The sequence below is a fragment of the Cebus imitator genome, unplaced genomic scaffold (genome assembly GCF_001604975.1).
Source record: "Cebus imitator isolate Cc_AM_T3 unplaced genomic scaffold, Cebus_imitator-1.0 Scaffold208, whole genome shotgun sequence".
NCBI lineage: Eukaryota > Metazoa > Chordata > Mammalia > Primates > Cebidae > Cebus > Cebus imitator.
Window position 1 is genome coordinate 726,724 of NW_016107523.1, and position 10,678 is coordinate 737,401.

Here is a 10,678-nt window from a genome sequence, read left to right on the forward strand (position 1 = left end):
AGTGCTCCCCTCCCTTTGTCCATGTGCTCTCATCGTTCAACACCCGCCTATGAGTGAGAACATGCGGTGTTTGATCTTCTGCTCCTCTGTCAGTTTGCTGAGAATGATGGTTTCCAGGTTAATCCATGTCCCCACAAAGGACCCAAACTCATCGTTTTTGATGGCTGCATAATATTCCATGGTGTATATGTGCCACATTTTCCCTATCCAGTCTATGTGTGTTTTCATGACAGTAGATATTGTTCTTTGACTTCCAAGTGTACAAGTCCCTTGAGCATTTCTTGTCATATCAGTCAAGCGGTGATGAATTTCCTCAGTTTTTGCTTGTCTGGGGAAGTCTTTAGGTCTCTTTCTTTTATGAAGGATAATTTGCTGGGTGTAATATTCTTGAATGGTGGGGTTGATTTATTTTTTCAGCACTTTGAGCTTATGATCCCATTCTTTCCATGCCTGTAATGTTTCTGCTTAGAAATTCACTGTTAGTCTGGTAGGAATTCCCTTCAATGTGATGAAATATTTTTTTCTCTGACTGTTTTTGAATTCTTTCTTTGTCTTTGTTTTTGAAAGTTTGACTATAATGTACCTGGGAGAAGATCATATTTGGTTTTATGTATTTGTATATATCTGAATGTCCTGTATCCGGATTTTTAAATATCTTGCAAGACTTGGGATATTTTCAGCTATTATTTTATTAAATAGGCATTCTATACTGTTGATACTTCTTTACTTTCTGAGGGATCACTCAAATGTAGATATTTGGTAACTTGATGGTACCCCGTGTAACATATAAGCTTTTAAATTTATTATTTATTTATTTTTTTCTTTTTCTAAAATCTGACTTGGTTATTTCCAAAGACCTGTCTTCAAGTTCTGAAAATCTTTCTTCCATTTGATCTAATTTATTGTTAAATGCCTGGGTTTTATTTTTATTTCATTCATTGACTTCTTTGATTTCAGGAAATCTATTTTTGTTTTTTCTTTTCACACCATCACTTTGGTGTTTTTTTTGTTCATATTCTAAATTGTTTCTGTGATTTTTGTATTGTTTATTTGTGTTCTCTTGTATCTCACTGAGATATTTATTTGCATATCAAAATAAGAGAAGAGTTGTGCAATGCACATTGCACAGTGAAATACAATGCACTGGTAAGAGGAATAGTCCCTGTAGCTAGGTCTCTGTAGCTACTGGTGGTAACATTTAAAAACATTAAAATAATAAGTCAGTGACAATTTATTAAGACAATCCAATTTAAGCTTTTGAATCATTTATTTTTCAAATATTTTCTTTTGAATATTATGTACTTTTCACCAATGTGAATATTATTTCACATTTCTAAACTTCGTTTACTGAAATTATTTTTTGAATCATTTTGATCCATGTAATAAAAATAAGCAGTTTTCTATAAATTTTATTGACTATATTAACTGAATCATTCATGTTGTTCCATAATCTGTGATTAATTCATTTTTATCTTCTCCATTTCTAATCTAACATTAATAGGTAAATATATGAGGACACTAGTATGCTTTTTAAATTATTTTAAAACAAAAAGCATGACACCTGTAAATGTTCTACTTAACTTTATTATTTTTTTCCTGCCCAGGCTTCTCTCATAAAATTTAAAAGTAAATATATTATCTTTAGCATTTCATGGACCTATCACAAAGTGGGCAAAGAAACAGAACAAAACTCCAATTGAAGTTATATGTCTTTTCTTCAAAATGAGATTTTTAAAGCCTCCTTTTAAGCAAGTTGGTGCATATTAGCTGGGTATGGTGGTGTGTGCCTGTAATCCTACCTACTGGGGAGGGTGAGGTGGGAGAATCGCTAGAAACCTGGATGTGGAGGTTGCAGTGAGCTGAGGTCCTGCCACTGCACCACTCCTGCCTGGGAGACAGAGCAAGATTCCATCTAATCGATCAATCAATCAATCAAATGCTGTTTTTAAAAATTCCATCCTTTTAGGAGTCCTAATATGGTAAAAAAAAAAATTCACATACCTATTTGCTGATTGCTATGCATTTCTTGCTGAGATTTTAGCATATAGGCTTCTAAAGCAACACATTTAAAAGTTGGGGGAGCGTATGTATGTTCTGCTGAGTTTTTCAGTTTCTAGAATATTTTGTTATGATTTTTAGAAAGTATCACATAATTTTATACTTCAACATTGTGATCTTTATAAACATCTTTTAATTGAAATATAAGCTTTGTTTAAAATGTCTATATGTATGTATTTTTCAAGGAATATGTAATACTATGGAGTCATTAAACTATTAATTAAATTTGTAGTCCGTTGAATGCACTCAAGAAGATATTCTCAACTTATTGTTCTGCATTATGTGGGATTTGGGGTGGGTTTGTGCTATAGACTAATCAGCAAATTTGGTGGTATTTTTAAGGAATTTTGATATTGAAATGTACATTTTAAAATCTACCACTTCAGAGATTCTACAGAAATACTGAGCATTCTTACTCAACTGAATAACAGGTTTTCTCTAATTAAGGTTACCATTAAAAAACTACAAGAAGTCAAAATTTTCTTCAGAGAGAAAACATACCATAGCACTTTTAAAACATATGGTTTTCATAACACAGCACTTTTCTTTGTAATTTAATATGTTAATTTTATTTTATACGATTATTATTATACTTATGAAACTGAGTATAGAAAAGTGCAGAAAGGGAAAATATGCTACAAGGTAACCAGGAATGTTACCATTTTCGTGAGCAATATTGATGCTTACCACATATGAGTATGGAGTGTTTTTCCATTTGTTTGTGTCATTGCTGATTTCTTTCAGCAGTGCTTTTCAATTCCTGTTGTAGAGACCTTTCACTTCCCTGGTTACCTCTATTCCTAAGTATTTTATTTTTTTGTGGCAATTATGCATGGATTGTTTTCTTCATTTGGCTCTCAGCTTTGACATTGTTGGTGCATAGAAATTCGTGCTGCTAATTTTTCTACATCAATTTTATAGCCTGAAACTTTGCTGAAGTTGTTTATCAGATATGGGAACCTTTGGGTAGAAACTATGAGATTTTCTAGGTATAGAACCATATCTTCTGCCAACAGGGATAGTTTGACTTTCTCTCTCTCTCTCTTCCTATTTGCATGCCTTTTTTCTTTGTCTTTCCTGATTGCTTTTGCTGGGACTTCCAGTATTATGTTGAATAGAACTGATGAGAGTAGACATCCTTGTCTTGTTCTGGTTCTTAAGGGGAATGTTGCCAGCTTTTGCCCATTCGGTATGAGGTTGACTGCAGGTTTAGATGGCTCTTATTATTTTGATGCATATTCCTTCAGTGCATAATTTGTTAAGGGTTTTTAAACATCCAGGAATGTTGAATATTATTAAAAGCTTTTTCTGTATCTGTTGAGATGATCATGTGGTTTTTGTTTTTAGTTCTGTTTATGCAATGGATCAAATTTCTTGATTTGCATATGTTGAACCAACCTTGCAACCCAGGGATAAAGCCTACTTAATCATGGTGGATTAGGTTTTGATATACTGCTGGATTCACTTCGCTAGTATTTTATTGAGGGTTTTTGCATATGTGTTCAATAGGGATATTGGCTTGAAGTTTTGTTTTTTATTCTCACTGTGATTCTGCCAAGTTTTGATATGAGAATAATGCCAGCTTTCCTATGTGAGTGAAGGCAGAGTCCCTACTCCTTGATTTTTTGGAATAGTTTCAGTAAGATTGCTATCAGCTCTGCTTTATACACATGGTACAATTTGACTGTGAATCTGACTGGTCTAGGGCTTTTTCAGGTTGTAGGTGTTTTTTATTACTGATTCAATTTCAGAACTCATTATATGTCTCTTCAGGGTTTTTGTTTTCTTCCTGGTTCAATCTTGGGAAGTTTTATGTTTCCAGGAATTTATCCAATTCTTCTGCCTTTTCACATTGTGTGCATAGAGATATTCATAATAGTCTCTGAGAGATCTTTTGTATTTCTGTGGGTTCAGTGTTAGTGTCCTTCTTGTGATTTATAATTGTGTTTATTTAGATCTTCTCTCTTTTTCTCTTTACTAGCCTAGCTGGTGTTGTATCAATCTAATTTAGTTTTTCAAAAATACAATTTTTAGTTTCCTTGATGTTTTGTATCTTTTTTGTCATTTCCATTTCAGTCAAATAGGCTCTGATTTTGGTTATATCTTTTTTTCTGCTGGTTTTGTGATTGATTTACTCTTGTTTTTCTGTTTCTTCTGGGTATGATGTTAAATTGTTAATTTGAGGTCTCTCTAAGTTTTTGATGTGAGGGTTGGGTGCTGTAAAGTTTCCTTTTAACACTCCTTAATCTGTGTCCCAGAGATACTGGTACATTGTATCTTGGTTTTCATTAGTTCCACGGAATTTCTTGATTTCTAACTTAATTCATTTGTTTACTCAGAAGTCATTCGGGAGGAAATTATTTAATTTACATGTAATTGTATGGTATTGAGAAAACTTTCCATTGATTTCTATTTTTATTTTTCTGTGGTCCGAGAGTGTGGTTGGCATGATTTCAGTTTTTTTTTTTTAATTTGTTGTAAATTGTTTAAGGGCCTAGTATGTCTTTAATTTTAGAGTATATGCCACGTGCAAATAAGAAAAAAAAAACACTCTATTCTTGTTGGGCAGAGTGTTCTTTAGATGCCTGTCAGGTCTATTTGGTCAAGTGAAGGGTTTAGTTCCAAATTTACTTGTTAGTTTTCTGCCTATGATCTATCTAATACTGTAAGTGAGGTGTTGAAGTCTTCCACTATTAATTGTGTGATCATCTCATTCTCTTTGTAGCTCTCTGATATCTTGCTTTATGAATCTAGGTGCTCCAGTGGTGAGTGCATATATACTTGAAATAGTTAAGTCTTCTTTTTGAATTGAATACTTTATCATAATGTAATGTCCTTCTTTGTCCTTTCTGATCATTGTTGGTTTGAAGTCTGTTTTTCCTGAAACAAAAAATAGTAACCCTTGCTGTATAATGGCTTCCATTTATTTGATAGATGTTTCTCCATCCTTTTACTTTGAGCTTATGGTTGTCTTTGCATATGAGATGGGACTCTTGAAGATAGCATCCAGTTGGGTTTTGCTTCTTTCTCCAGCTTGCTGTTCTATGCCTTTTAAGTGGAGCATTTAGCTTGTTAATATTGATATGTTTGGATTTGATCCCACAGTCATGTTTTTAGCTGGTTGTTACATAAACATGTTTGTGTAGTTGCTTTATAGTATCAGTGGTCTGTGTATATAAGTGCATTTTTGTGGTGGCCATTAACAGTCTTTTGTCTCCATGTTTAGCACTACTCCCTTAAGAAGCTCTTATAAGGCTGGTCTGGTGGTAATGAATTCTCATAGCGTGTGCATGTCTGGAAAGGATTTCATTTCTCTTTGCTTATGAAGCTTTGTTTGGCTGAATATAAAATTCTTGGCTGGAATTTTTTTCCTTAAGGGTACTGAATATAGTCCCCCAATCTTGTCTGGCTTGTAGAGTTTCTGCTGAAAAGTTGTCTGTTAACCTGTTGGAGTTCCCTTTGTAGATGAACTGCCCTTTCTCTGTAGCTGTCTTTAATATATTTTCTTTTGCATTGACCTTAGACAATATGACGACTATGTACCTTGTGGATGGCTGTCTTGTATAGTATCTTACAGGGGTTCTCTGAATATTCTGAATTTAAATGTAGACCCCTCTAGCAAGGTTGGGGAAATTTTTGTGGACAGTATCCTCAAATATGTGTTCCAAGTTGCTTGCTAACTTTTCCTGTTGTTCAGATATGCCAATGTGTCATAGTTTTGGTCTGTTTATATAATCTCATATTTCTCACGAGTTTTGTTCATTTTTTATTTTTTTCTGACTGAGTTGATTTGAAGAACTTGTGTTTGAGCTCTGAGAGTCTTTCCTCATCTTGGCCTGTTCTGCTGTTAATACTTCCAATTATATAACAAAATTATTGAAGTGAGATTTTTAGCTCTATCAGATCAGTGTGATTGTCTTTGAGCTCTTGAATAGTTTAGCTAGATTTGTTAGATTTCTTGGATTGCGTTTCAGCTTTCTCCTGAATATCGATAATCTTCATTGTCATCTAGATTCTGAAATCTATGTGTATTGTATCAGCTGTTTCATTCTGGTTCAGAATCACTACTGGGATGCTAGTATGGTCACTTGTAGATAAGAAGATACTCTTGCTTTTAGAGTTGCCAGAGTTACTGCACTGGTTCTTTGTCTGTGTGTTGGCTGATGTTCCTTTATATAATTTGAATATAGTCAGTTGGCTTCATTTCTGGATGTTTTCATAGCACTAAGTCATTGTGTAGGATTTTTGTGGCTGAAGTCTTGCCCTTGGTTTCGCAGGGGAGTATATTAGCAAAGTATTTTTGGTGTTATAGTTTGGGCTGCAATTCAGTAGATGGTGCTCAAGCATAATGGCTGGTAGATAGCTTCTTAGCCATATGGCTTCTCTGTGTTCCTCATGTTTGTAGCCTTGCTCCCTCTTAGTGCTCTGAGAACATAGGCTTCTCTCCCACCTGAAGGCTGGCAACCTCTGAGTTGTGTACTGCAGCCCTTGGGTGAGCTTAGGCTTTTTGTTCATTTCCCAGCTTGCGGGCAGCAGGAGCAGAGACTTCGGCAATGACAAAGGCTGAAAGCCTTTCACTTGCTATTGGGAACTCTACCCCAGAGAAGTACAGAGCCACTACTAATTGGAATGACCAGTTGGGGATGGAGTAACTGCATTACAAGTCTATGCTAGGAGTCTCTACATGGTGAAGAGCAGGGGAGTGGGAAGCTCATGTGTAAGATACTCTGGCCCTCTCTCTGCAGGACACCTGCAGCATGCTAGAGGTGCAAGCAAAGTAATCAGGGTCTTTACCCCCCACCCCAGCCCAAGGGCAGCAAGGGCATGTACCATGGCAATGGTCAAGGCAGAGAGGCCGTAAAATGCCTATGGCGTTTCCACTCCAGAGAGACAGAGCCTCTGCCAATGAAAATGCTCAGCCAGGGATAGAGTAACTGTGCTATGGGCCCAAGCTAGGAGCCCTGCCTGGAGAAGAGGAGGGTGTCCAAGGGCTCACAGAGAAGGAAACCTGGCTTTATAGTATACATTATAGTAGCTGCTACCTGTTGGAGGTGTGAGCAAAGCAATTGGGGTTTTTGTTTGCTCTTCAAACCAAGTGCAGCAAGGGCAGGTGTCAGCACAATGGCAATGCCAGAGAGCCTCTTGGTTGTCTCTGGGAATTCCACACCAAAGAAGCATAGATCTTCCAATGACTGAAGTAATCAGGGTGACTGCACTGGGAACCCTGGTTGGGAGGCCTTGCCAAGTGAGCAGCAGTATGGCTGCTTTCTGTACAGCAGCTGTGGCATGCTGGAGGCATGCCACAGTTCATGCACCCTTTACTCCCTCCCCAGATTGAAGGTAGTCACTTACCCTTTCCCTGTGGTAGGGAGCCTCCTTTGGCTCCATGCTAATCCCGGGTAGATGGCTGTCCTGCCTGTCTCCTTTCTGCTTCCCATGGGTTGTTGTTGCTTCTTTGATGAATCCCAATGTGGCCTCCTGGACAATCCACTTGAAGAGCTAGTACTTATTCACTATTCTCTATCCTTTTCTGTGACAACGATTCATGCTAGCTGCTTTTAGTCAGCCACCTTAGCCAAATAGTTATTATACTTTATAATGGTATTAAAAGAGAATTTTGAAAACTGTCATATTCTTAGGTAATTCATAAATTATAGTTTGTCATCATTTAAATGACATATTTCGATTATATTTAATCTCCATTTTAAAGTTAATAATTTCCCTTATTTTCCTATATGTAGATATAACTAACTTGGCACAGATATCCCAAAGCATATTTTTTTTCTCCTTAGTAAAGCTATATAGTCAAAGAAGTAAGAGGTATTGAACTGGAAACTACACTCCAAATAATTAACTAAAATCTTCACTGTGTTTTTTTTTTCATTTATTTAAACCTTGCTCCCTGACTTGCTAGCAAACTCACTAAGAGCACAAGTGCCAGCTCTTGATTTATTTCAAAGGAAAAATATAACATCAGAAAAAAACACAAAATGTATCCTTCATATCAGAAATTTTCTTATAAAAATGTTGTATAAAATATTAAATAATTTCAGTAAGTATTGTTGTTTTAAGAATTACCAAAGAATATTTTAATTTAATACTGCCTGACTTAAATTGAGATTTTTAGAGATTTAGAAGTATTGGTAAAGGATGGTATTCAAGTTGAATATATTGACTATTTTCTGCCAAGCTGGAGTTCATTCACATTTGATAGACAGTTAAAATCTATGTGTACCTTTTTAAAGTGGTAGGCAGTTATATGTGGAAAAAATCTCTTTACAAGCCTTGAAAACTGCAGAACATAATGAGAGAGAAGAAAATTCATGAGACCCATGTCAAAAGAAAAAAAGTCAAAAAGAACTTCTGTTTTGATTTTTCCTTTTTCTTTTCTTCTATTTTTTCGAGATACAAGGACTGTCACTGTGCACTTTGTTATAATGGGTAAGACAAAATGGATAGAGAATAAAGAATGATAGCTATTCTGAAAAATTCTGACACCTCATATGATTGATCCCAAAAGCAACCTAGAGTGTGTTGTTTAAAACAAGATTATAAATATCTTTTGTCTTGACATTTTTAATACTAGATGTTTAAAGAATCCAGTAATGATAGAATACTGCCTGCCATTTTCAAATATGTGTAAAAATACCTATTTTTACAAATGTGTGTATGTGTGCAAAATAATTGTCGTCCCTTTTCTTTTCTCAGTAAAGATTAACAGCCTTGACTCATATAATTCCAATAGTAGGCAATAAAATATTGAAATAGATCCAGAAACATGTTTTACTTATCTATCACTGGATAAGAAACCACCTCAAAATTAGCTGTTTAAAACAATAATTTTTTGTTATCTCTAACTTATGTGTGTTTACTGGGCTCAGCTTCCTTATTCTAACTAGGGTAACTTGGTAGTTTTACTCCATAGTGCTTGGGTGGAACTTCTGGAAGGGTAGGAAGATAAGCTTAGAGAAAACTCTACCCTGAAAAGACATGTACTAAACTGGTAACAGTTATCAAAATCAGTTACTCAAAGCCTCTGAGGATTCATCAAAGGGCTAACAACTGAGAATAATTTGTTAAATGAAATTCATAGAAACTACATAAGAACTGTGAGAGATCTTGTCATTTGATCTAATGACTATAATTATAACGCCCTGACTTGGTGGCTGAGTGGCAGTCCCAATCTACCCAATATCCTGGGGTGGAAGAGACATTCAGAGTAGTTTCAGTAGCCAGTGAACATCCGTAGATTCCATTTTCACATCCCTGTGCTGTGGAAGAGTTCTGTCGTGTGGCTAGTAGCAGCAGTGTAGCTCTCAATTCCCCATCTGCAACTCTTGCTGTGTATGATGGATCCAGGCCAAGAGGCAGGTGAAGAAAGAAAACCCATTACCCGCGTAACTCTGTTTTTCAGGAGAGCTCCAGAGGGCTTGCTAGGCAAGTGGCAGCTCCCATTCCCATCAGTTACCTATAATTAAAGAACTATTCCAGGTAAATTCAGCAGAGCTGGTCAATATCAACATATTTGATTCTCTTAGATTCTGAGCTGTGGAAGTTCCATATTGGGTGGTGGCACAACCAGAAAGCAACATTGATCTGCCTACCTGCTCCCCATCCCCCTGCCCAGTGCTTGCTTTATATGGGGAATCCTGATGGAATGCCTGGTGAAATGCAAGTTTTTCCCACTTAGTTCATGCTCCATAGCAAAGAGATCTGCCTGGGAGGTTAGAGCAAGCCTTATACCAAACACCTGCCAAGGGGCTGGGTATCAATGTAGAGCAAGTAATGTCTGAGAATATTGTTGAAAACAATAAACCAATCAGCTAGCAGTTGGAGAAGGCTAATATCTCAGTGGAATAACAACAGAGTAAACCAATCATAAGTTTAACGGGAAGATCAAGGAAAGAGAAAGTCAAAGTCCAGCTAAAGCCAGACTCATCCCTGAAGGTCAGGAAAACTGCATGCCAAAGTGTAACCTTCTGAGGACCATATCAAGACTGCACACTGCAGGAGAAAGATACTCATTGAAATAGTCCAATCATGTCAACAAAGAAATAAACACCAGCAAGAAGTACCCTTGCAAGTTTTATATCCGAAGTTGACATAGTATACTATCCAAAATATCCACTTTCAACAAAAGATTATAAAACATGTAGAAATATAAAAATCAGACTCGTAATCGATTATAAAGCATGTAGAAATATAAAAATCAGACCCATAATCAGAATTGAAATAAGGCAACAATATCTGCCTTTGAGGGTACACAGATGTTAGACTTGTCAGACAAAGCTTCAAAGAAAATGCTATGAACAAAGGGAAATAACATACTTTAAAAAATTAAAGAACATTATGGTAATAATACCTTATTGAATAATATCAATAAAAAGAGACATTATTTTTTAAAGAATCAAAAGGAAATTCTCAAGTTAGAGGGTACAGTAGTAAAAATGACAAGTTGACTAGTGGGGCTTATCAGTAACTTTGAGCTGACAAAGAAAAGAATTAATAGCCGGGCGCGGTGGCTCAAGCCTGTAATCCCAGCACTTTGGGAGGCCGAGGCGGGTGGATCACGAGGTCAAGAGATCGAGACCATCCTGGTCAACATGGTGAAACCCCGTCT